This window comes from Diceros bicornis, chromosome 5 (genome assembly GCF_020826845.1).
Source record: "Diceros bicornis minor isolate mBicDic1 chromosome 5, mDicBic1.mat.cur, whole genome shotgun sequence".
In the NCBI taxonomy this organism is placed as follows: domain Eukaryota; kingdom Metazoa; phylum Chordata; class Mammalia; order Perissodactyla; family Rhinocerotidae; genus Diceros; species Diceros bicornis.
Window position 1 is genome coordinate 28157030 of NC_080744.1, and position 27628 is coordinate 28184657.

A 27628-nucleotide genomic window follows, 5' to 3' on the forward strand; every position below is an offset into this window, starting at 1 on the left:
ATCTACTATTGCCACTTCTGTTTAACATTGTACTGGAGGTTGTAGCCAGTGCATTAAGACAAGAAAAAAAGCACCTAGATTATAAAGGGAGAAGAAAAATTGTCTTTATTTGTAGAGGCAAGATCCTAAATGTAGAAAATTCTAAGGAATTTATTTTAAAAACCTACTGGAACTAATAAACAAGTTCAGCAAAGTTACAGGATACAAAATCAATATAGAAGTACTTTTATATATTAGCAAGGAAAAGCCCAAAAATGAAACTAAGAAAACAATTCTTTCAAATAGTGCCAAAAAGAATTAAATGCTTAGGAATAAATCGAACAAAATAAATGCAAGACAAGTACATTGAAAATCACAAAACTTTGCTGAGAGAAATTAGAAAAGATCTAAATAGATGTAGGCATTCCATGTTTGTGGATTGGAATAACCAGGAGCATTAACATGGCAGTACTTCCCAAATTGATCTACAGATTCAGTGCAAGCCCTAGGAAAGCCTCAGCAGGTTTTTTCTTTAAAAATTGACAAGCTGATCCTAAGATTTATGCAAATGCAAAGAACTCAAATACCCAAAACAATTTTGAAAAGAAGAATAAATTTGGAGGAATACATACCCAATTTTAAAACTTCCTATACAGCTATAGTAGTTAAAATAGTGGGGTAGTGGCGTAAGGATAGGCATGTAGATTAATGGAGCAGAATTGAGAATCCAGAAATAAACCTTTGAATTCATGAGCAATTGATTTTTATCTGACAAAACACATAAAAGATCCGTACATTGAAAACTACAAAATACTACTCAGATAAATTAAACAAGGTCTAAATAAATTGAAATATATACCATGCTCATTGCTTACAAGATTTAATACTGTTAAGATGTGAATACTCCCCAAATTGATATTTGGATTCAATGAAATCCCAATCAAAATCCTGGCAGGATTTTTATAGATATTGATAAATTGATTCTAAAATTTATGTGAAAATACAAAGGTCATAGAAGAGCAAAGCAATTTTGAAAAAAAAGAACAAAGTTGAGGTCTAACACTACCTGATTTCAAGAGTTATTATAAAGCTACAGTAATCAAGACAGTGTTGTATTGCTTTTGTAAAGACAGATAAATGAATCAATGAAACAGAATAGAGAGTCCAGAAATAGACACAAAAATATATGGATTGCCGAATTTTGACAAAGGTGCCAAGCAATTCAGTGAGAAAGGATAGTCTTTTCAACAACAAATGGTGTAGGAATATTTGGTTATCCATATGAATAAAAATGAACTTTGATTCATACCTTACAGGATGTAAAAATAAGAATAGATCATAGACTTACCTGTGAAACCTAAAACTATAACATTTCTAAGAGAAAACATAGGAGAAAACCTTTGTGACCTTGGGGTAACCAAAGATTTCTTGAATATGACACAAAAAACACAATCCATAAAAGAACAAATTAATAAGTGGGACCTCATTCAAACTAAAACACATCAAAAGACACTTGAGATAGTGAAAAGATAAGCCAAAGGCTGGGAGAAAATATTTTTGGTTGTATATCTGATAAAGCACTTGTATCCAGAATATATAAAGAACTCTTAAAACTCAAGAAAAAAACAACAGCTCAATAAGAAAAATGGCAAAAGATTTGAACAGACACTTCACCAAGTCATATAAAAGAGGCAAAAAAGCACATGACAAGATGTTAAACATGATTAGTCATTAAGAAAATGCAAATTAAAGTTACAATGAGATACCTCTAAAACCCTAATAAAATAAGTAAAATTAACAAAATTGACCATACCAAGTATTGTTGGTGAGGATGTGGAGCACCTGGAACTCTCCTACACTACTGGTGGGAATGTAAAGTAGCAAAACCACACTGGAAAACATTTGAGTAGTTTCACAAAATGTTAAATATACACCTACCATATGGTACAACTATTCTATTCCACTAAGAGAAATGAAAGCATATATCTATACGAAGACTTGTACACAAATGTTCTTAACAGCTCTATTTGTAATACTCAGAAACTAGAAATAACCCAAATGTCCATCAACAGATAAATGGGAAAAAAACTGTGGTCCATACAAGGGAATACTGCTCAGCAATAAAAGAAATGAACTATTGTCACATGCTACAACATGTATGAATCTCAAAGGCATTATGCCAAGTGGAAAAAAAAAACCAAAAAAGTATAGATTGTATATTTCAATTTATAAAAAATTCTAGAAAATGAAAAATAATCTATAATGACAGAGATCAGAACAGACAGGTTGAGGATGGTGGTGGTGGAACTGGGGAGAGGCAGGAGGGGAAAGAGCGAGGATTACAATTGGGCACCAGAAAACTTTGGGAGGTGATGGATATGTTTATTATCATGATAGTGGTGATCATTTCATGGCTGTACACGTATGTCAAAACTTACTAAATTTTACACTTTAAATACATGCAGTTTATTGTGTGTCAATTATACTTCAATCAAGATGTTAAAGGAGGGCCACAAATTCTTTTCTACTTCTCTCAATAAGAGATGGATCCTAACTCTCTTTACCTTGAATCTGGGCTGGCCTCAGAGTCTTGTTTGATCAATAGAGTGTAGCAGATTCTGGGGATTTTGAGCCGAAGTCATAAGAAGCCTTGCCCTTTGGTGCAGCTGTCTTGGAACACTCTCTGTGGGAGCCCTGAGCTGCATAATAGAAGTCTGGCTACCTAGAAATTGCGATGCTAGAGAGGCCACGTGTGGTTACTCCAACTGAAAGTCAGCTGAGCTCAGCCTTCTAGCCACCTCTGCCAAAGTGCCAGACATGTGAGTGACCAGCCCAGACCAGCCCTGCTGAATACCATGGAGTAACCTCTGTTGTCACATGGAAAAAAAAGAACAACCCAATCGAGCCCTGCTTGAATTCCTGACCTCTGAAATTTTGAGATATAAGAAAATGGTTGTTTAAAGCCACTAGAAAGTTTTGGGGCAGCTTGTTACACAGCAGTAGTTAACAAGAATAGAATTTGGCACCTGAGAGTAGGGTGCTGCCTTAACAGAAACATGTGGTATTGGCTTTGTTACTGGGCAGTGGGCAGAAGCTGGAAGGGCCTAGAAGAGACTGTTAGTGAGAGTTTGAAGGACAGTGAGGAAAATGTTACTGGAGATGGAGAAAATATGACTTACATTATGTGATGGTGGGAAGTTTAGTGAAACTGTTGCCTCTGGTAACGTGGAAAATAGAATGTCCGTAATGTACTTAATGGACTGGGGCATCTGGCAAAGATTTTCAAGAATGTTCAGAGTGCCAAGTGGTTTCTTTTGGCTACATATACTAAGAAAAATGCTCTAGAGATATGGCTAGAAAGAGAAGAAATAAAAAAGAACTGTTTGGCATGCAAAATTTAGAGGCAATATCAAGTAGCTAGGGCTTGCTAGGATCAAAATTAAAACTGTTTCTCTTTCCCAATAGAGTTAGATGGTAAAAGGTTTCTCAAAGTAAAACGAAAAAACAAACACAAAAAGACAAAAAATAAAGGCCTCAGAGTAAAGATAATCTCAAGGGTATGGTGAGAAACTCTTTATTAAGACTTTAGTAAGTGCTTCATAGACTGTCTCAACCAGAAAAGAAAAGGCTTTAAAGAATCTTAAGGATGTCCCACAGCACCCTGACTCACAGCCCAAGCTGGAGAATGACTTGTCTTAAAGAGCTTCGTGAGTATGGGTTTTGACTAATAGAATGAACCCAGACAAGATTCATAGGAACCCCACAAAGCTTTGAAAGGATTATATTGGTGGAAGGACTGTCTCTTGGACTAAAAGAAACAGAGACTGTTCAAAATGGAAAGAGCCCTTGGCGCCCACAAACTTCTATGGTCACGAGGCAGGATAATAAAGCTACAAATGTAGTATTTCTCTTGGAAAAAGAAGGATGATTCAGAACTCTTACATTTAGGTCTTTGATCCATTTTGAGTTACTTTTTATATATGGTGTGAGGGAAAGGTGAAGTCAAACTTCATTCTTTTGCATGTAGCTATCCAGTTGTTCCAGCACCATTTGTTGAAAAGACTATTCCCCCCATTGAATGGTCTTAGTACCCTTGTCAAAAATTATTTGACCATGGATGTTTGAGTTTATTTCTAGACTCTCAATTCTATTCTGTTCATCTGTTTGTGTATCCTTATGCTAGTACCACATTGTCTTGATTACTGTTGCTTTGTAGTAAGTTTTGAAATTGGGAAATGTGAGTCCTCCTACTTTGCTCTTTTTCAAGATTGTTTTGGCTATTCTGGGTCACTTGCAATTCCAAATGAATTTTTGAATCAGCTTTTCAGTTTCTCAAAGAAGTCGGCTGGGATTCTGTTAGGGATTGTGTTGAGTCTGTAGATCAGTTTAAGTATTGCCATTGTCCCAATATTATGTCCTCTGATCCATGAACATATGATGTTTTCCCATTTGACTTAGATCTTCTTTAATTTCATTCAACGTTTTATAGTTTTCAGAGTATAAGTTTTGCACTTCATTTGCTAAATTTATTCCCAAGTATTTTATTCTTTTTGATGCTACTGTGAACAAAATTGTTTTCTTAATTTCAATTCAGATTGTGCATCATATGGTAGTGTTGGAGAGTCTTCCTTAATTACATTTAATTTAATTATCTTCCAGTTTTTGTATACTTTTTATTTTTTAAATTAACTTTTAAAATCACCTGAGATAATTATTATTGTACAGCCTAAAGTGAGAGTCAATTTTTTTCACAAATGTCTATCCACTTATCCCAATAACATTTGTTAAGTAAATCTTTCATTTTCCATTTAGACTTACTTTTTAGATGATAAGAATAATGCATATTAATAGTAGAAATTTTGGAAAATAAATATAATATGTAGAAGTGAATAAAAATTAGTATTATACATATTATATCTGGATATGTGAGAAACCCAATAATACGGTGTTATAATTATTACTTTATATAATTTAATGTCTTTTAAAGAAGTTTAGAGAAAAGACAGCAGGTATATCTTCATAGAGTTTGTTATATCAACCTTCTTATTTACCATTTCAGGTTCTCTTAATTTGTTCCTGTGTATTTGAGTTACCATATAGTGTTCTTTCTTTACTCCAATGTAGCTTAGCTCCCATCCACCTCCTTTGTGCTATAATTCTCAAATATATTACATTTCTATATTTTATTAGCCAAACAATACAACTATATACATATTGTTTTTTATGTTTGCTTTGAAAATCAGTTAAGAGAAGGAAGGCGAAGAAATATGCGTTTACACTTTCTTTTATAAGTGCATGGTTACCTTTACTGGTGCTTTTAGTTTTTTCATGTGGATTTGAATTACTATCCACGGTCAATCGCTTTCAGTCTGAAATTCTCCTTTGTATTTCTTGTAAGTAGGTCTACAAGCAACAAATTCTCTCCGTTTTTGTTTTTCTGGAAATGTACTTTATCTTGCCTTCATTTTTTTTTTTGTGAGGAAAATTGGTCCTGAGCTAATATCTGTTGCCAATCTTCCTCTTTTTGCTTGAGGAAGATTGCCCCTAAGCTAACATCTGTGTCAATCTTCCTCTATTTTGTATGTGGGATGCCCCCGCAGCATGGCTTGATGAGCAGTGTTAGGTCTGCACCCGGGATCTGAACCTGCAAACCCTGGGGCCGCTGAAGCAGAGCACAGGAACTTAACCACTATGCCACCAGGCCAGCCCCAATCTTGCCTTCATTTTTTTTTTGGGCGGGGAGGAAGGTTAGCCCTGAGCTAACATCCAACGCCAATCCTCCTCTTTTTGCTGAGGAAGACTGGCCCTGGGCTAACATCTGTGCCCATCTTTCTCTACTTTATACGGGATGCCGCCACAGCATGGCTTGACAAGTGGTGCAGTGGCGTGCACCTGGGATCCAAACCTGTGAACCTCGTGCCACCAAAGTGGAGCGTGCGCACTTAACCACTATGCCACCAGGCTGGCCCCCTTGCCTTCGTTTTTGAAAGGTAGTTTTGGGGACATAAGATTCTTGGTTGTGGTTTTTTCCCTTTTGGTTACTTTGAATAGGTCATGCCCTGCCTCCTGGCCTCCATTGTTTCTGATCGGAAGGCAGCTGTTCATCTCATTGAGCCTCCCTGGCATGTGACGATTTACTTTTCTCTTGCTGTTTTCAAGATTCTCTCTTTGTCTTTCAACAGATTAACTATGATATGTCTGTTTGTGGATCTTTTTGAGTTTATCCTACTTGTAGTTCATTAAACTTCTTGGGTGTGTAGATTAACATTTTCATCAAATTTGAGAATTTTCAAGCCATTATTTCTTTCAATTTTTTTACTCTTCATTCCCTCACTCTTCTTTTTGTGCTTCAGCTGGGTGTATGCTCGTGTCCTTAAGGGTGCCTCACATTTTCTGAGTCTCTGTTCATTTTTCTTCATTCTTTTTTTCTCTCTGTTCTTTGGATTGCAAAGTCTCCGTCATTCTATCTTCAAGTCACTGATTCTTTCTTCTGCTAGTTTAAATGTACTGTTGGGCTCCTCTGGTGAATTTTTTATTTCAATTACTTTACTTTTCAACTTCAGAATTTCCATTTGATTTTTTTTTGTAATTTCTATCTCTTTATTTATATTCTCTGTTTGATGAGAAATTGTCATCATATTTTCCTTTACTTCTTTAACCATGATTTCCTTTAGTTCATTGAATATATTTGCAAAGCTGCTACTAAGTCTTTGGCTGCTATGTCCAATATCTGGGCCCTTTCACAAGCAGTTTCTGTTGCCTTTTTACCCTCCTGTGTATGGGTCATACTTTCCTTTTCTTTGCATTTCTCATATTTTTTTTGCTGAAATCTGGACATTTTAGATGATATATTATAGCAATTCTGGATATTAATTTCACCCTCCCCATCCAGGGTTTGTTGTTGTTTGTTTATTTATTTAGTGACTTGGCTGGATTATTTTAAGGATGTCTGTTTCCTCCACAGCATGCAGCCTCTGATATCACTCCTTGAATGGTGCAGCCTTGGGAACGTGTATAATCACCCTGGGATGACAGTAGCTTTAGCAGGGCTCTTTTTGACTATTTCCCTGATATCTCGATTAAGCTGTCTGCCTCTGTATCATGCCCAAGCTCTTAGGGTTCACTAATTGGTGGCTGATTGCTTTATTGTTTTTGATAATTCCCTCTGGCATAAATTCTTCCAGCCAATTAAATTCAAGCCTCTTTGTAGGGGTGGTTTTTTTTTAATTTATTTTTTTATTGATGTTTTAATAGTTTTTAACATTATGAAATTTTGGGTCGTACATTTTTGTTTGTCCATCACCATATATATGTCTCCCTTCACCCTTTGTGCCCACCCCCCACCCCCATTGCCCCTGGAAACCACAATACAGTTTTCTCTGTCCATGTGTTGGTTTATATTCCACATATGAGTGAGATCATACAGTGTTTGTCTTTCTCTTTCTGGCTTACTTCACTTAACATAATACCCTCCAGGCCCATCCATGTTGTTGCAAATTGGACGATTTTGTCATTTTTTTATGGCTGAGTAGTATTCCATTGTATATATATACCACATTTTCTTGATCCAATTGTCAGTCGAGGGACACTTAGGTTGCTTCCACTTCTTGGCTATAGTGAATAATGCTGCAATGAACATAGGGGTGCATAAGCCTCTTTGGATTGTTGATTTCAGGTTAGTTGGATAGATTCCCAGTAGTGGGATAGCTCACCATAGGGCATCCCTATTTTTAATTCTTTGAGGAATCTCCATACCGTTTTCCATAGAGGCTGCATCAGTTTGCATTCCCGCTGTGTATGAGGGTTCCTGTTTCTCCACATCCTCTCCAACATTTGTTGTTTTTTGTCTTGGTGATTATAGCCATTCTAACAGGCATGAGGTGATATGTTAGTGTTGTTTTGATTTGCATTTCCCTGATGATTAGTGATGTTGAACATCTTTTCATGTGCCTATTGGCCATCTGTATATCTTCTTTGGAGAAGTGTCTGTTCATTTCCTCTGCCCATTTTTTGATCGGGTTGTTTGTTTTTTTGTTGTTCAGTTGTGTGAGTTCTTTATATGTTATGGAGATCAACCCCTTGTCAGATGTATGTTTTGCAAATATTCTCTCCCAGCTGGTGGGTTGTCTGTTCATCTCAATTCTGGTTTCATTTGTCTTGTAGAAGCTCTTTAATCTGATAAAGTCCCACTTGATCATTTTTTCTTTAGTTTCCCTAGTCTGGGTAGGCATGTCATCCAAAAAGATTCCTTTATGACCAATGTCAAATAGTGTGTTGCCTCTATTTTCTTCTATGAGTTTTATAGTTTCAGGTCTCACCTTCAGGTCTTTGATCCATTTTGAGTTAATTTTTGTGAATGGTGATAGCAGATGGTCCACTTTCATTCTTTTGCTTGTGGCTGTCCAGTTTTCCCAACACCATTTATTGAAGAGACTTTCCTTTCTTCATTGTATGTTCTTAGCTCCTTTGTCGAAAATTAGCTGTCTGTATGTGTGTGGTTTTATTTCTGGGCTTTCAATTCTGTTCCATTGATCTGTGTGTCTGTTTTTGTACCAGTACCATGCTGTTTTGATTACTATTGCTTTGTAGTATGTTTTGAAGTCAGGGATTGTGATGCCTCCTGCTGTGTTCTTTTTTCTTAGGATTGCTTTAGTTATTCGGGGTCTTTTGTTGCCCCATATGAATTTTAGTATTCTTTTTTCTATTTTGTGAAGAATGTCATTGGGATTCTGATTGGGATTGCATTGAATCTGTAGATTCCTTTAGGTAATATAGACATTTTAACTATGTTTATTCTTCTAATCCATGTGCATGGGATGTCTTTCCATTTCTTTATGTCATCATTGATTTCTTTCAAAAATGTCTTGTAGTTTTCATTGTATAGGTCTTTCACCTCCTTGGTAAGATTTATTCCCAGATAGTTTATTCTTTTTGATGCAATTGTAAGTGGTATTATCTTTCTGAGCTCTCTTTCTGTTAGTTCGTTATTAGCATACAGAAAAGCAACTGATTTTTGTAAATTGATTTTGTACCCTGCGACTTTGCTGTAGTTGTTTGTAGGGGTGGTTTTTGAGGCTAGTCTTTGAGGTTTGTTCTCAGGGCTTTTCGTAGCTGTCTCTTTTCTTGGCTCTCTCTGGTAAACTAGCTGGCCTACAGTTTAACTTGTTCTCTTCATGGAGCTACCAGCTCCTTTTAATGGCTTACAATCTAAATCTACATTGTTTTTGATCCTCAGCCTTGAAATTCCCCATACTCTTTTTCCTTTTGCTTTTTACAATCGTTTTTGATGCTATTGTAAATGGGATCATTTTCTTTATTTCTTTTTTCAGATAATTCATTGTTAGTGTATAGGAACCCTACTGATTTTTGCATGTTAACTTTGTATTCTGAAACTTCACTGAATTCATTGATTAGATCTAACAGTTTTTTGGTGGAGTCTTTAGGATTTTCTACATGTAAAATCATGTCATCTGCAAATAGGGACAATTTTACTTCTTCCTTTCCAATTCTGATTCCTTTTTTCTCTTGCCTGATTGCCTTGGCTAGGACTTCCAGTACCATATTGAATAGGAGTGGTGAGAGTGGGCACCCTTGTTTTGTTCCAGATCTTAGCAGGAAAAGTTTTTAACCTTTCAACATTAAGTACATTTGTTAGCTGCGGGCTTGTCATATATGGCCACCACATTCTTTTTTAAATTAAATGTAAATTTTCAATTCAATTCATTTGCTGTATGCCCTTGTGACAATTTCTAGAAACTGTGTTTGTTTGTTTTATGATTTTTACCAGTGATGGTTGTTTCACTGGGGAGCAAATCTGTGGAGCTTCTCCTGCCATCATTCCAGAAGTCGTCTGATATAATTAGTTCTTAAGAAACATATTAAAATATTATTCAAGATTATTTTATTGATTGGTTTATTGATCTATATATTATTTATGAATTGATGAATACATTTATTGTGTTTATGTAGGTTTTACAGGCATATGGGTAAAAGCACTAAAAATGTATTACAAAAGGGGCCAGCCCAGTGGCGTAGTGGTTAAGTTCACGCGCTCTGCTTCAGTGGCCCAGGATTTGCAGGTTTGGATCCTGCGTACAGACCTACATACGGCTCATAAAGCCATGCTGTGGCAGCATCCCACATACAAAATAGAGGGAGATTGGCACAGATGTTAGCTCAGTGACAGTCTTCCTCAAGCAAAAAGAGGAGGATTGGCAACAGCTGTTAGCTCAGGGCCAATCTTCCTCACCAAAAAACAAAAAAAAATGTATTACAAGAAAAATGTCAGGTTCTATATTAGTTATCTATTGCTGTGTTAATGAATTACTATGAACTTAGAAGCTTAAAACAACACACAGTTATTATCTCATTTTCTGTGTGTCAGGAATCTGAGTATGACCCATCTGGATCCTCTGCTTTAGGGTCTCACAAGGCTGCAGTCAAGGTGTCAGCCAGGACTGGAGTCTCATTTGAGGCTCAACTGGGGAAGGATACATTTGCAAGCTAATGTCATCGTTGGCAGGATTCAATTCCTTGCACTTGTGGGCTACGAGCCAGAGGCCATCCTCAGTTCCTTGGCATGTGGACCTCTCTGTATGGCAGTTTACTTCATGAAATCCAGCAAGGGTGAGCTTCAGTTGAGTCTGCTAGCAAGATGCAAGTTACAATCTTATTTAACATAATCACAGAAGTGACATCCATCACTTTTGTTGTATTCTATTGTCTAGAAACAAGTCACAGATCCTATCCAAACTCCAAGAGGAATAGATTACACATGAGCATGAATATCAGGAGGCAGGGATGATTGGGGACCATTTTAGAATCTGTCTGTCACTGCCTCCCAGTCCAGATCCCCAGTTCCTATCTTCAGGGGGCAGTTGCTGTTACCTGTTCCTTGTGAACCCATCTAGAGATAGTCTATGCATCTGTGGGAAATCACCCCCCCCAACACACACATATAAGTGATAATATTGTATGCACAGTGCTCAGCATGCAGATTTTTTCATTTAACAATATATATGTCTTTAAAACTAGTCCATATTAGTACCTGTAAATCTGCCTTGTTCTTTTTTCTTTTTTTTTTAAAGATTCAGTGCATGGTTGTATATCCTAGTTGTTAGTTTAGTTCTCTATGTGAGCCGCTGCCACAGTATGACAACTCACAGATGGGTGGTGTGGTTCCGCAACTGGGAAATGAACCTGGGCCATGGTGTTGAGTGCCAAATCTTAACCACTAGACCACCAGAGCTGGCTCTGCCTTGTTCCTTTTTATAACTGCAGACTCTTCCATTATTTGGACATCCCATCATCTATTTTACCAGCTCCTCTTTCATGAATATTTAGGTTGTTTCAAATCTTTTGCTGTTACAAACAATGCTGGAGGATATACAATTCCTGACCAAAAAGTCAATGCATTTTAAATTTTGATAGTTATTGCTAAATGGCCTTCCTAAAAAGTTGAACCAATTTACACACCTATTAGCAATGAATTAGAGTGGCTGTTTCCATTCACAGCTTATGCTCTAGAAATATTGATCTATTTGTATTTCCCAGAGTACACCATGCTTCCTCAAGCCTTTTTTCTTTGCCTCATACTGTACTCTTTGCCAATAACACTTTTCTTCTGGTGCTTTCTTTGAAAATTCCTACACATTCTTCAAGTTCTCTGCTCAAATGTTATCTTTCTGTGAAGCCTCCTTTTGCCAAGGATCCTAATAACCTTGTGCATACCTCTACTAAGGTATGCAATTGTCTTGATTTACAATATTATAATTATAATAAAACAATTTCTCTCATTCTCCACTAGAGGGCAGGGACAGTTTCTGTTCATTTTTATGTCTATCGCATAACACCATGCCTGGCTTATAATAACCACCAAGTATTTGTTGAGTTAATTAAGATGAATCTTAACCCACAATGCATTCCAGATTCCTTACCAGGGTTGTAATTATTGCATCAGTGACAGTAAATCAGCCTGCTATAAGTTGTGCAATTTTGGGGTTAAAAATATTCCTAGGCCAACCCCTCTTCTCAATAACAATGCGATAACCTCCTCCAATAACTGCAGGAACTTGCCAAGAACTAGAACACACCAGCAACTGCTAGGATGGCAAATTAGCTCAGGTCGCTGGCTCCTTCCTCCAAAATTAGTCCTGGAGAAAATATAAAGTAAGAGAGAAGCATAGAATCCAGGAATGAACCACCATGATCACTATCTCTGCGAGAAACCCCGGCGGAAACTAGGGTCTGTCTTGAACTAGAGTGTGTGGGAAGGGGCGGGAGAAGATGCGTGGGGAGGAGAGTAAGAGAGTGTGGGGGAGGCTGTGCTTTGGGTAGAGGGAGGGCAGCCATGAGAGAGTAGGTGGAGAAAAGCTTCTTCATGTTCTGCTCTTGCCTTTCTGTAGAGTTGCTTTGAGACAGACAGTCATTGCCTGCCCCTTCGCAGTGAAACTAGCAGCATCCTAGACCATTGAGAATGGAATCCATGGGGGTTGTATCAAGTAGCTCCAATACATTGCTTTAAACAACTGCACAATACTCCATGATTTTATCCACTGTATTCTGTTATCCATGCTACCAGTTTGCCTCCAAATTCCCTGCCAATATTCCTTCAGATTCTTTCTTTCTTTCTTTCTTTCTTTCTTTCTTTCTTTCTTTCTTCCTTTCTTTCTTTCTTTCTTTCTTTCTTTCTTTCTTTCTTTCTTTCTTTCTTTCTTTCTTTCTTTCTTTCTTTCTTTCTTTCTTTCTTTCTTTCTTTCTTTCTTTCTTTCTTTCTTTTCTTTCTTTCTTCTTTCTTTCTTTCTTTCTTTCTTTCTTTCTTTCTTTCTTTCTTTCTTTCTTTCTTTCTTTCTTTCTTTCTTCCTTCCTTCCTTCCTTCCTTCCTTCCTTCCTTCCTTCCTCCCTCTCTCTCTCTTTCTTTCTTTCTCTCTTTCTCTCTTTCTCTCTCTCTCTCTTTCCTTCTTTCTTTCTTTCTTTCTTTCTTTCTTTCTTTCTTTCTTTCTTTTCTTTCTTTCTTTCTCTCTCTCTCTCTCTCTCTCTCTCCCTCCCTCCCTCCCTCCCTCCCTTTCTTCCTTCCTTCCTCTCTCTTTCTCTCTTTTCTTTCTCTCTTTCTCTCTTTCTCTCTCTCTCTTTCTCTCTCCCTCCCTCCCTCCCTTCCTCCCTTCCTTTCAAGATTAGCCCTGACCTAACCCCCGTTGCCAAGCCTCCTCTTTTTCCTGAGAAAAATTGGCCCTGAGCTGACATCTGTGCCCATCTTCCTGTATTTTATATGTGGGATGCCTGCCACAGCATGGCTTGATAAGCAGTCCGTAGGTCCTTGCCCAGGATCTGAACCTGCGAATCCTGGGCCACCGAAGCGGAGCGTGCGAACTTAACCACTATGCCGCTGGGCTGGACCCACCTTCAAATTTTTTTTTTTTTTTTTTTTTTTTTTTTTTTTTTGTGAGGAGATCAGCCCTGAGCTAACATCCGCCAATCCTCCTCTTTTTTTGCTGAGGAAGACGGCCCTGGGCTAACATCGGTGCCCATCTTCCTCCACTTTATATGGGACGCCGCCACAGCATGGCTCACCAAGCAGTACTTCGGTGCGCGCCCGGGATCCGAACCAGCGAACCCCGGGCCGCCGCAGCGGAGCGCGCGCACTTAACCGCTTGCGCCACCGGGCCGGCCCCCAAATTTTTTCTTTTTCAGCCAGTTAAATTTCTGTTTGTAACTATTAACCCTAACCATTAGTGGGAACAAGCCTTGAAGAAAGGAAAAGGTTAGGAGGTTATTATAATAAACTAGAGGTGAGACGATGATGGAAGAATATTGGAGGTATAAGAGGTTTGGGTATTGGGGATATATTTTGGACATAAAGTTGACAGGACTTACTAAAGGATTGGATGAGGAAGGGGAGAAAAATAAAGTAATCAAGGATGACTGCTAGGTTTTTGGCCAGAACAATTGTGTGAACGGTGGTGCCATTAATGGAGATGGGAAAGACTGAGTGAGAAGTTTTTGTTTTTTTTTTTTTTTTAGAGTAGGAATTAAAAGTTCTGGTTTGGTCATGCTACATTTGAGATCCCTATTAGACAACCATGTAGGTTATATATATGAGTCTGGGGTTCGGGACAGAGGTCATGTCTGGAGACACAAACTTATGGGATCAGCAGTATATAAGAGAGTATTTAACGTCATGGGACCGGATGAGATCATTAGGGAAATAATATATATAAAGAACAAGACCAAGAAATAAAGCCCGAGGCAACTGATATTTAGAGACCAGAAAGAGAGAGAGGATCCAGCAAAGGAAACTAAGAAGCAGCAGCCAATGAAGTACAAAGAAACCAGGAGAATGTGGAGTCTCTGATGCCAGATGAAAGCATTGTTTTGAAAGTAAGTAGGGGTCAGTACGTCACATATTGCCAAGAGTTCAATAAGATGAGAACAGAAAATTTAATATGAGATTTGAAAAGATGGATATAATTGGTAAACTTGACAAAAGCATTTTCAGTACAGTAATGTGGGGAAAAGCCTGAGATTTACTTCTTTCCTCTCCCTCCAACTTTCTCCTTCTTGCCTGGAACATAGATAAAATGGCTGGAGCTACTGTAGCCATATTAGATCATGAGGTGACCTTGGGGATGGAAGTTTTGTGCTAAAGATGGCAGAGCAGGAAAACAGAAGGAGTCTGGCTCCCTAGCGACATTATGGAACTATAATATCTACCTCTGATCCTCCTTTACATAAAAGAAAACAAACCCTAATCTTTTACATACTACTTTAATTTGGGTTTTCTGTTATATGTGACTAAACTTAATTCATGCTGACATAGGAGAGCAAAGGGGCAATGTCATGACAGAAACAAACTTTTTTTAAACAGATGGGAGATACTATAACATAGTTGTAGGCTGATAGGAATAATTCTATAGAGGAAGAACTTGATGATGTAGAAGAGAGAGGGTAGAATTAGAGGGTAGAATAAGGAAAAGGGATTGGAGTCCAGTACACAAATGAGGGGACTGGCCTTAGGTGGTCATGAGAACAGTTTGTGCGCTGTAACAGGAGACAAAGAAGACAGGTAAGTCTTCTTTGGTAAGGTAAGGCCCAGGTAGTTTGGTACTTTGGTGAGGAAAATGAAGTAGTTTTCAATTGGATTCTTCTATTTTCTCAGTGAAATATGAAGTAAGTCATAAAATTAATTATACTTCATCCATAAAATGGGGATACGAATGTTTGCTTCCAAGGGTTAATGTGCATGCATGTAGACCACATATAATATATAGGCCGTGGCTAGGTTTGCTGCACTGAAATCTCCAGCAGGCCTAATTAGCCAGAAATGAAACTTGGAAGTAATAAGTTATATGAAATGCTTCATACGGGTTTCATAACTGGGTTATATTTCTGTGGCACAGAAAGAATATATGAACCTGGAGCTCAGGTGTTAGTTGGGTGATGAGGCCTGACAGGCACCCTCTCCCAAGATCCAAAATGGAAGAAAGGTCTGTTCTTGGCCCTTATTGCTGAAGTCACCGTACTTTGGGTGCCGCCGCATGAGGAACAAGGGAAGGTCTGGGAAACTGCTTCCACTTTTTCCTCCTTCTCAAAGTCCTCATCCTTTCATCCTCAAAGTTCTTGAACTTTGGCCAGGCCTTGTAGTCTGTCCTAGCCTAAGTGGTCACTTTGGAATTTGTAATATCATCTGAGTTGACATAGTTTGTTGGAGAAAATAAGTGGTCAAAATAGTGCACTAAACCAGTTACCACTTTTATGAACTCTCCTTTTTGGTTCTTGTAAAATTCCCTCATGCTTAGAGATCACATTGAAAAACGTCACACCCAATGTGAGAATCCTTATGACAGTGTCGGTGGTATGGCTCTCTAGCAGACTCAAAACTTGCAGTTGATTGGGAACTCTGCCTCATCCGAATGACTATTCCTACCTAATGTTCCATGGAAACCTGCCTCCAGGTGAGATTCCACTGACTGGTATCTATTTTGCTCTCTGGAGTCACAAAGGTCTTTATATACAGTGGTCACTGTCATCTCCCCAAGTTTTCTCCTCAGGCTAAACAACCACTAGACCAGTGTTTCTCAATGTGTGGTTAGTGGAACTTTCGCTTCAGAATCAACTTAACAGACTGTTAAAAAGACGTAAATTCCTGAGTCCCATCTCCCCAAAAATGAATCTGCATTTCTCAGGGTAGAACCTCAGAATTTGCAATTAGTTTACCAAGGGATTTCCATGCACCTTAATATTTTAGGACCATTGCAGTAAACCCATGAGTCAAGGGACCATGCGACTTTTGTCCAACACTGTCATCCCCACTCCTGGCACAGTACCTGGAATGTAGTGCTCAATAATTATTAAATGAATGAATGAATGAATGAATTCTGGCATCAGTCTTGATTATTCCTTCAGAAACCATGTTCCCTTTACCTTAGGGCAATGGTTCTCAAACTTTTTGGTTTCAGGACCCCAAACAGCTTGCCTTAGAAAATCCTAGAAAACACTAGCATATACAAACACATTTTCTATTAGCCGTTAAAGTGATGATGTCATCATACTTCCTGTAGCGTCTGGAAAACTCATATGTATACTCATAAAAGAATGAAAATGAAAAAGGCAAAAAAAAAAACCCCAAAACACCACCAAAAAAAAAAAAAACCCTTAGTATTATTATGAAAATAGTTTTGAGCCCCTGGAGATCCTGAAAGGACTACCCTTTGTGAACCACTGCTGGAGGGGCTATTTTGGCCACAGAGGTGGTGTAACATACTGGCTAAGTACATGAAATCTAGAGTAAGGACTCCTGGATATGAATTAGCTCTTTTTTTCTTTTTTAAATTTTTTTATTGCAGTAACATTGGTTTATAACATTGTATAAATTTCAGGTGTACATCATTACACTTCTGTTTCTGCATAGATTACATCATGTTCTCGTGTTCACCACCCAAATACTAATTACAATCCATCACCACACACATGTGCCTAATCATCCCTTTCAGCCTCCTCCCTCCACTCCTCCCCTCTGGTAACCACCCATCCAATCTCTGTCACTATGTGTTTGTTTGTTGTTGTTTTTATCTACTACTTATGAGTGAGATCATATGGTATTTGACCTTCTCCCTCTGACTTATTTCACTTAGCACAATACCCTCAATGTCCACCCATGTTGTCACAAATGGCTGGATTTCGTCGTTTCTTATGGCTACGTAGTATTCCATTGTGTATATATACCACATCTTCTTCATCCATTCATCCCTTGATGGGAACTTAGGTTGCTTCCAAGTCTTGGCTATTGTGAATAACACTGCAATGAACACAGGGGCGCATGTATCTTTACACATTGATGTTTTCACGTTCTTTGGGTAAATACCCAGCAGTGGAATAGCTGGATCGTATGGTAGTTCTATCCTTAAGTTTTTGAGGAATCTCTATACTGTTTTCCATAGTGGCTGCACCAATTTGCATTCCCACCAGCAGTGTATGAGAGTTCCCTTCTCTCCACATCCTCTCCAACACTTGTTGTTTCCTGTCTTGTTAATTATAGCCGTTCTGACGGGGTGAGGTGATATCTCATTGTGGTTTTGATTTGCATTTCCCTGATAGTTAATGATGTTGAACATCTTTCCATGTGCCTGTGGGCCATCTGTATATCTTCTTTGGAGAAACGTCTGTTCAGGTCTTTTGCCCATTTTTTAATTGGGTTGTTAGTTTTTTTGTTGTTGAGATGTATGAGCTGTTTATATATTTTGGAGATTAACCCCTTATCATATATATGGTTTGCAAATATCTTATCCTAATTTTTAGGTTGTCTTTTCGTTTTGTTGATGGTTTCCTTTGCTGTGCAGAAGCTTTTTAGTTTGATGTAGTCCCATTTGTTTATTTTTTCTATTGTTTCTCTTGCCCAGTCAGACATGGTGCTTGAAAATATGTTGCTAAGACCAATGTCGAAGAGTGTACTGCGTATGCTGTCTTCTAGAAGTTTCATGGTTTCAGGTCTTACATTCAAGTCTTTAATCCATTTTGAGTTAATTTTTATGTATGGTGTAAGATAATGGTCTACTTTCATTCTTTTATATGTGGCTGTCCAGTTTTCCCAACACCATTTGTTGAAGAGACTTTACTTTCTCCATTGTATGTTCTTGGCTCCTTTGTCGAAAATTAGCTGTCCATAGTGAATTGGCTCTTTCATTACCAGCTGTGTGACATTACTTAACCTTCCTGTGCTTAATTTTCCTTATCTGTAAAACAGGGATAATAATGCCTGCTTCTTAGGGGTGTTGTGAGGATTACATTAGTTAAAACACTAAAAGTGCTTAAAGCAGTGTCAAGAACACAGTAAGCATGACAAAGGTACATGTAAATATTATTAGAAATGAAGGTATCATTATTATTATTATTATAAATGCTACGGTTGCTCATAACTGCTGTTTTCTCAGGCCCCTTCTGAAGGCCTTTTCATAAACACAAACCGCATTTGCAGCCCATCTGTCCTGCAACCTCGCAGCCAGCTGTAGTCAGAGGTCACAGGTTTGGACACCAGTTTTCTAATTCCTTCCCTGAGTTCTTTTTAAACTCGCTGGCATTGTTTGTTACAATCTATTGCAAAAGCCACTTAGAGTCTGTACCTCTCAATATGATTTTGTCGCATCCTCATTCTCTTTTCTTTGTTCTCCTTTCCCTTTTTGAGAGGTACTTCTCCCCTACAACAATAACATCTTTGACTCTGTTAGTCAGCTGTGTAAGAGATTTTTTTCTTTCTAATCACATGCTTACTGGTCTCTCTGATCATTCTCTTCCTCTTCCTTCATTTTAATAGTTTCCAGATTCTTTTGTGTTACTTACCTTTAAAACTCTGTCTTTCAATTTTTCCCCAACTTTCAGTTTCGTTTAACAAGTAAGAAGATTTTTGGGCTCAGTATAAGGAAAATTTTAAGAAATACTTAAAACCTAAATTATGAAAGTAGTCTATATTCACCGGAGGAATTTTGAAAATGTATTTTTTTAAAAAGTAAATAAAATTCACCTAGGGGGCTTGCCCAGTGGCAGAGTGGTTGAGTTCGCACCCTCTGCTTCAGCGGCCTGGGGTTTGCGGGTTTGGATTCCGGGCGCAAACCTATACCACACGTCAAGCCATGCTGTGGTGGTGACCCACATCCAAAATAGAGAAAGATGCGCACAGATGTTAGCTCAGGGCCAATCTTCCTCACCAAAAAGAAAAAAAAAAGCAAGATGCAAAGCAGTGTGTACAGCATCCTCCTATTTGCAGTTATACTGTGTGCGCCTAGAGAGTTTCTGGGAGGATCTATAAATTGTCTCTGGGGAGGAAGAGTGGGGAACTGGAGCTCTAGGTTGAGGACATTTAAATATGAGGGCTGGCCCCATGGTGTAGTGGTTAAGTTCAGTGCACTCCACTCCACTTCAGTGGCCCGGGTTTGCAGGTTCGGATCCTGGGCGCAGACCTACACCACTCGTCAGCCATGCTGTAGCAGCAACCCATATACAAAATAGAGAAAGATTGGCACAGATGTTAGCTCAGGGCTAATCTTCCTTACCAAAGGGCGGCCCGGTGGCGCAAGCAGTTAAGTGCGTGTGCTAGGCTGCAGCGGCCCACGGTTCGCTGGTTTGGATCCTGGGCGCACACCGGCGCACCGCTTGGCAAGCCATGCTGTGGCAGCATCCCATATAAAGTGGAGGAAGATGGGCACGGATGTTAGCCCAGGGCCAGTCTTCCTCAGCAAAAAAAGAGGAGGATTGGCAGCTATTAGCATGGGGCTGATCTTCCTCACACAAAAAAAATAAATCTTCCTCACCAAAAAAAAAAAAAAGAGGAAGATTGGCAACAGCTGTTAGGGCCAATCTTCCTCAGCAAAAAAAAAAAGAAAAGAAAAAAAAGAGGAAGAATGGCAACAGATGTTAGCTCAGGGCCAATCTTCCTCAAGTAAAAAGAGGAAGATTGGTGACAGATGTTAGCTCAGGGAGAATCTCCTGCAAAAAAAAAAATTCACCTATAATCAGCCCATTGAAATATAATCATTAATATGTTGGCATATATACTTCCAGTCAGTCTTTTTCTATATAATTTGTGTATTTTTACAATAAAATTGGGATTATTCAAATATACTGTTTTGGTTTAATAATATACGAATATATGATTAGTATTTCCTCTATTTCATTAAATACTATTCTACAACATATTTTTAAAAAGACTTAAGTAATCCAGGATTATTGTAGAAAAATTAGAATAGAACTATTCCACTTCTGGGTATTTATCCAAAGAACATGAAAACACAAATGCAAAAAGATATTTGCACCCCTATGTTCATTGCAGCGTTATTCACAATAGCCAAGACTTGGAAACAACCTTAGTGCCCATCAGTGGGTGAATGGATAAAGAAGATGTGGTATATTTACATAATGGAATACTACTCAGCCATAAGAAAGATGAAACCTTGCCACCTGTGACAACATGGATGGACCTTGAGGGTATTATGCTAAACAAAGTAAGTTAGACAGAGACAGCCAAACCTGTATGATTTCACTCATATGTGGAAGATGAAACAACAACAACAACAACAAACAAACACATAGAGACAGAGATTGGATGCGTGTTTACCAGAGGGGAAGGGGGGAGGGAGGAGCAAAAGGGGTAAAAGGGCATATTTGTTTTGGTCACAGATGGAAACTAGATTTTTGGTGGCGTATTGATATAGTCTATACAGAAGTCGAAGTCTAATGATGTACACCTGAAATTTATATACTGTTATAAAATAATATTACCTGAAAAAAAGAAGGAAAAAAAAAAGAATTGCTGGGCCAAGTGTAGGCAATTCTTAACCTGTAGGTACAAGTTGTTAAATTGCTTTTCATTACCATTGTACCAACTTACAGTTCTATCAGAGGTATAAGAAAGTACCAGTTTCCTTGCATAGTCATCAATAATGAACTTTATGTATTTAAAATTGTTAATGTGATTGGTCCAAAATGGCATCTTATTGTTTTAAATTGCATTTATTCAACTACTATGACTGTAAATCATCTTTCATAGATTTATTAGGCATTTAAATTTCTTTCTTTTTGGTAAATTGGCAGTTTTGTCTTTCCCAATTTTTCTCTTCTTTTCAATGTTATGCTAACAATCTTTTAGCCATATGTTACTCTTTGTCAGCCTTAACTTTTCATTTGAACTTTACCTTTATTGTGATCTTTTTGCTTAGAAAGTTTAAAATTTTTAATATAAAATCTCTCAATCTTTTTCTTTATCGTCTCTGCCGCTAATGTTATACTTAGAAAGATCTCATCTTCCCCAGATTATATAAATATTTACCCATATTTTTTCCCATATTGTTATGGTTCTGATTTTTCCACTTAAGTCTTTAATCATCTAGAACTTATTTTGGTGTATGGTGTGTAAGAGAAGTGTAACTTAATTTATTTGTAAATAGTTATGAAGTTGTTCCAACATCTATTGAAAAAATCAGTTTGTAATTAACTGAATGATAAGAAATAGTGCTATTAAAATAAGTTAAATTTTTGTAGATACTTGAGTTTTTTTGTTTTGTGTTTGTTTTTGGTGAGGAAGATTGGCCCCGAGCTAACATCTGTGCCAATCTTCCCCTATTTTGTATGCGAGTCGCTGCTAGAGCATGGCTGATGAGTTGTGTAGGTCCATGCCTGGGATCCCAACCAGTGAACCCGAGCAGCAGAAGCAGAGCATGCCGAACTTAATGACTATGCCACCAGGCTGGCCTTTGAGCTGCTTCTTCTTTTCTTTTTTTTGTGAGGAAGATCAGCCCTGAGCTAACATCCATGCTAATCCTCCTCTTTTTTTGCTGAGGAAGACCTGCTCTGAGCTAACATCTATTGCCTCCTTTTTTTTTTCCCCCAAATCCCCAGTAGTTAGGTGTATGTCATAGTTGCACATCCTTCTAGTTGCTGTATGTGGGACGCGGCCTCAGCACAGCCGGAGAAGCAGTGCGTCGGTGCGTACCTGGGATCCGAACCTGGGCCACCAGAAGCGGAGCGCATGCACTTAACCGCTAAGCCACGGGGCCAGCTCTTGAGCTTCTTTTTGACTCTCTGTTCTGTTCCATTCATCTATCTGTCTATTCTGGTGCTGATACCATGCTGTCTTAGTTTTTTTATCTTTAATATACATTAATAGCTGATAGACCAAGTCTCACCTTATTACTCTTCTTGTTAGAGTAAGAGTACTCCCACCCTTTCTCCCTCCCTCCTTCCTTCCTTCCTTCCCTCCTTCCTTCCTTCCTTCCTTCCTTCCTTCCTTCCTTCCTTCCTTCCTTCCTTCCTTCCATTATTATCATTTCTTTATTCTTCCAGATGCACTTTGGAATGACTATTGAGAACCAGGTAACAAACTTGAAGTTGCAGCTGTGGAAATTGAGGGCTCCAATAGCAGTATTATTGTGTAGCCTTTAGGATCTAGTTGCAGTTTGAGATGATGAATCTGTTGTGGCACCAGCTGCCGTGTTTGAGCGATTTTCTCCAGTGGCACCATTACTGTTAATGTTTTAGCTGAGACTGAACGTCTGCCAGGATGTTGCACAAGAGTTTCTATGCTGAGTAGAAAGCCTTGTAAGTTTCCTTCTGACTTAGTCTATTTATGCATTCATTCGGTAGACACTTATTGAATGTCTCCTATATGCCATTCACTTGGCTAGGTTCTGGAGTTATAAAGATGAATAAAACACAGTTCTTGCCTCAGAGATGGGCACATAAATGATAATTTCAATTGTAGGGGAGGAAAAAATCCTTTTCTCTATCCTCTTAGGTTTAGTAGCTGGAGCTTGCAAAGTAAATTGACAGAAGCCAAATTAACAGGAGAAAAGGCATACAAATTTTATTTGATGTTAATATTTTAATTTCTATGCGCACAAAGGGTCTCCATAGAAAAGAAATGAAGGCCCAGAGAGGTGATTAGACACAGGGGATTATATACCATTTTAACAAAGGGTAAGAAATTGTGGAGAAGTCACAAGACAAAGGGAAGCGGGTTTGGGCTTCTAGGGGTGGTAAATTGTGGGAAAGTAAATATATGGGAGAATTGATGGAGGATCAGGGCTATTTTAGTGAGGTTTGTTTGTGCAGACCCTTCAGAGTGCTGACTCTCTGTCTGCAGTGATAATGGCAATAACTCCTCCTGCTACAGGAGCGGGGAGGGGGAAGACCTTCACAAAGGGAAATTTATGTCCTACTTTTAGGCAGATGGGGGAGGGTGGAGAGCTCTTTCTGAGTTTGCTGCTTCTTATTTGCCTTCAGCTCAAAACAATCCTTATGCTAAATTGGCATATTTCGGGGTGGCGTATTCTGACCGCCTCATAATAAAATCTTGTAAGTATAGAACTATGTATACAGCACTAAGGGAGCATTGAAGAGTACAGTCTTGGCGGTGGTGGGAGAGGCCAGGAAAGTAGGCGAGGACAGAGGTGAGTCATAAAGGATCAGGAGCAGTTAGCAATACAAAGGGCTGGTTTGGGGGGAGGACGAGATACTAGAGCTTGAATAAGGTATGGAAGTAAGAAATATATGTGCCAAAGTCAGATGTTTTGACTTAGCTATTTTGACGTGATATGGCTTTGACTTCCCACTAGTGTTTTCATTGTTCTGACTTCTCACTAATGTGCGCAACAAACAGCCCTGACCTCCACCCAGCCCACCATGAGTCAGAGCTGTCATCATCATCATCCTTGGGCTAATCAAAAAGAAAAAAAGAGGAAGAGGGAGAGCGTGAAGCTCAAAGATGGGGTGAAAGTGTTTATCATACATATTAATTAATAATTTAAAAAAATTTTAAGGCTGCATGCCCATGCCACCTTCCTCAGATTGCTGTCACTGAAGAGTAAAGTGCAAGGGAGGGGATGTGGGAGATGACACTGGAAAGGCAGCCAGGGGCCAGATCACAGGGGTCACTGAACCGTTTTAAAAAGCTTGGACTTGATCTTATAGGTGATGGGGACGACTGGAGGGCTTTTAAGCAGGGAAGCTACATGGTCACATTTATGTGGCTATGTGGAAGATGTATCTGAGGAGGACAAGCCTGGAGGCATAGAAACTATTTAGAAAGCTTTTTCTGTGATCTAGATGAGAGCCTGCACTGGGGCAGGAGTGGTGGTGATGAGAAGAGGATGATTCGAGAGCAGCAGGAACATCTATAGAATGTGATGAGTATTTGGCTATAGGAAACAAGGGAGAGGAATTTAGCATTCAGCTTGTGTGTCCAAATGATAACACCAGATAAGACTGAAAATTCAGAAGAGGGAGTAGGCGGCAGATACAAGGGGAGTATTTTCGGTTTTGGATGTGCAATAAGCTTCTTGTAGGTCTTTGTACGTCTCTTTAAATACAAGAATCTTGGAGAAATTAGACATAAAGAAGTTCTTGAAATCTTTCTTATCATTTCTCTCTAGGGCATTGGTTTTCAAGGAGGGGGCTATTTTGCTCCCCAGGGGACATTTGACAACGTCCGGAGACATTTTTGGTTGTCACAACTTGGGGGAGGGGTGCTACTGGTATCTGGTGGTTAGAGGCCAGGGATGCTGCAAAGCAGTCTACAACGCCTGGGACAGTCTTCCAAAACAAAGAATGGTCTGGCCCAAATGTCAGCAGTGCCATGGTTGATGAACTCTCTTCTAAGGACTAGAAGAATACTTTACAATTTTGCCTAGGGCCAGTCATTCCGATTAGAGAGTATGGACGGGTCAATTAAAAAACACCACCACTGCTGAGAAACCAAATCCTAGTGTTGGAGAAGAAATTAAAGGTCATCTACTCCAACCATCCAGCTGATATTTGAATACTTGCTTCAACAACCTATCAGTGCAGAAGTGCATTGCACAAAACACCTCTAACACATCCAGAGTTTGAGAGGCCAACTCAAAGCAGCTCATCTTTGGAAAGGTGTTCAGTTTCTTCCCTTTTTTGGTCTAAAATCGGCCTCTCCATAACAAGTAACCATTGGACCCAACTTCACTTCTTCGCTTCACAAAGAACAGTTTCTCTTCATCATAATTATCTTTGAGATTTATAAAGACATCAATCCTGTTTCTTCTATGCCATGACTTTGAGTCTTCTCGCTTTACCGAAACCATAAGATTTTCCTTAAAAATGCACAGCATTTTCTTTACACATAAAGGGAGCACAAAATTATAAAGATGCCAAACAAATGAAATTATATCTTGGAGCTTGGATTTGAGGAAAAGCATTTTAAAGAAGAAAATTTTACAAAGGCAAGGAAAAACAGACAGGGATCAACAAAGACAACTCATTCACTCTGGACAGAATACAGGAAAAGTGTCTGATAAGAAAAAGAAACCAAAGATTCAGATGATAAGTAGAATCAAGAATAACACGCAACATAAAATATAAATGAAATAAGGCAGAAAAAACACAGGCAAAGAAGGAAAAACAAAAGAAACAGAAGATGCTCCTACTAAGTAAACAGCATCTGAATTTTAAAGAGAAGCAACACACACCAGCTTAGTAGCAGCCAGTCCCTGGCTTGAGGCCCTAGGAAATTATACAAGGAGGCCCTTTCCCCCCAATTTTTTTTCTTTTTTCTCCCCAAAGCCCCAGCACATAGTTGTGTATCATAGTTGAAGAGTTGTAGCTCTTCTATGTGGGAGGCTACCTCAGCAAGGCCTCAGGAGTGGTGAGTAGGTCCACACCCAGGATCAGAACCAGCCAACCCTGGGCCTCCGAAGCAGACCCGGAGAACTTAACCACTACACCACCAGGCAGGCCCCCCTTTCCCCTGAATTTTCATACAGAGAAAGCAGGTGAAAACAAACACTAAGGCAGCAGTTTCTTCTTCTTCTCCTCTTCCTCCTTCCCCTCCTCTTCCTTCCTCTTCCTCTTCCCTCTCCTCTTCTGGGGTTAGGCGTAATGAGGGCATAGTAGATTCAGGGCTCTCCATAAAAAACTAAACATATGGAAAGCACACACGGGGAGCTAACAACTGAAGGATAGTTCTACAAATTTGCTTTAGCAATTGGAAGGTTTTTAACACATTATTATAATGAAAAAAAATTGGCGCCAAGTAAAAATGTTTTCCTGCCTTCCCTCCTGCACGGAGTCACTGCTCAGTGGCCAGTAACCCAGCTCACGGCAGTCTCCCAGACTCCCTGTCCCCTGGAGATGGACCTCTGATCGCTACAGTGCACAGATCCCGCCATATTTATAGGAAACACTGCCACTGTTCTGCTTAACCCATCAGTCAAATACCGAACTTGAGGCAGCACTGGCTGGGCAAACCGAGATGAAGGGCGTTGACACAGCAACACGAAATGGTCCCAGACAAGAAAACGAAATCCAGAAACCCAACGAGGGAATCTTCTCTTCTCACTGAGATTAAACAAAAATTTAAAAAAAAAGATCCCAGCCCCAGGTGGCGTGTGGCGAGAGGCTGCGGAGCATTCATCAGGCCAAGCAGGCGAGGTCAGCTCCGATTACTCCCCGGTAGTTAGTTCACTGATTTCTGTGGCTCGTGTCCAGGATTGCATAACAGACAGACATAGAGGCCCAAGGGGGTGAGGATGACCCGGAAGGGCCCCGCGCCTCCCGCCTCCTCGCGAGGTGCAGCCGCGCGCGCGGCTGCCCTGGTGCACTCATTGCAGGGGAAGGATTCGGGGAGCGCCCGGCAGCGTGCAGAGATTTTTTTCTCCAATTTAGCCACTGCCATACGCCATTACCTCGCGGGAAGGCTCTTTGTGAGACCTGGACCCGGGCAGCCGCGAAGAGAGGCCACGAGATGGCAGCAGAGGACACAGCCCAGGACACAAAACCAGAATCATTTGCAAAGTGGATATTTCTTTTGGGAAATACCGTCCGTTGCCTATAATCATGTATTTAAGGCCAGAATAAATGACTGAATTTCAAAGAAACGAGGATAAAATTATCAACATGTCCCAACCACCACAGAATTCAGCTGCATATGAAGCCACATATGAATCGGATATTTCTCCAATGCTTAAAGCAAGGGATAGGGGTCAAGGCCTTTAAAAACTGACGTCAGGAGGAACATTGTCCAGTCATTTCTTTCTGTGAAGTTCCAGTGGGCAGCAGTTCAAGTAAAATATGAGTGACTTCCACAGAGGTTGCCAAACTGATGAAGAAAGGGGCAGATACAGTGGTTGCTGGGAAGCATTGCAGCAAAGCAGAATGCTTTCATGGAGCAGCTGGGGACTCCAGCAATGGGGAGCGTGGTGCGGGAATAATGAGGATCACAGGACAGTCCTCAGGCAGTTTTTACTTACAGCTAGGAGAGGATAATGCACAGGAAAGGGGCATCAATAGCATTGAGACTAAATCTCCAATCCTCTGACTTCTCATCTAATGCTCCTTCCGTTACATCTCCCCCCCGCCCCAGTTGTTACTACCAAAAATGTCTCTAGACATTGCCAAATAATCCCTGGGGGGCAAAATGCCCTCTCCCTGAGAATGAATGCGGTGGAGGGATGTGATAAAAAGGTTTTAAGAATGTAATGTTAAACCTCTCCAAGATTCTTGAATTTCAGAAGACATCTCGAAGGCTTATGAGAACCGTATTGCACATCCCAAACCCAAATTCCTACCATATGTTTGTATAACGGAGAGACTATAATTGAAGGACTATAGGCTGAATCTGGTTCTCAATTTTTAAAAAGTT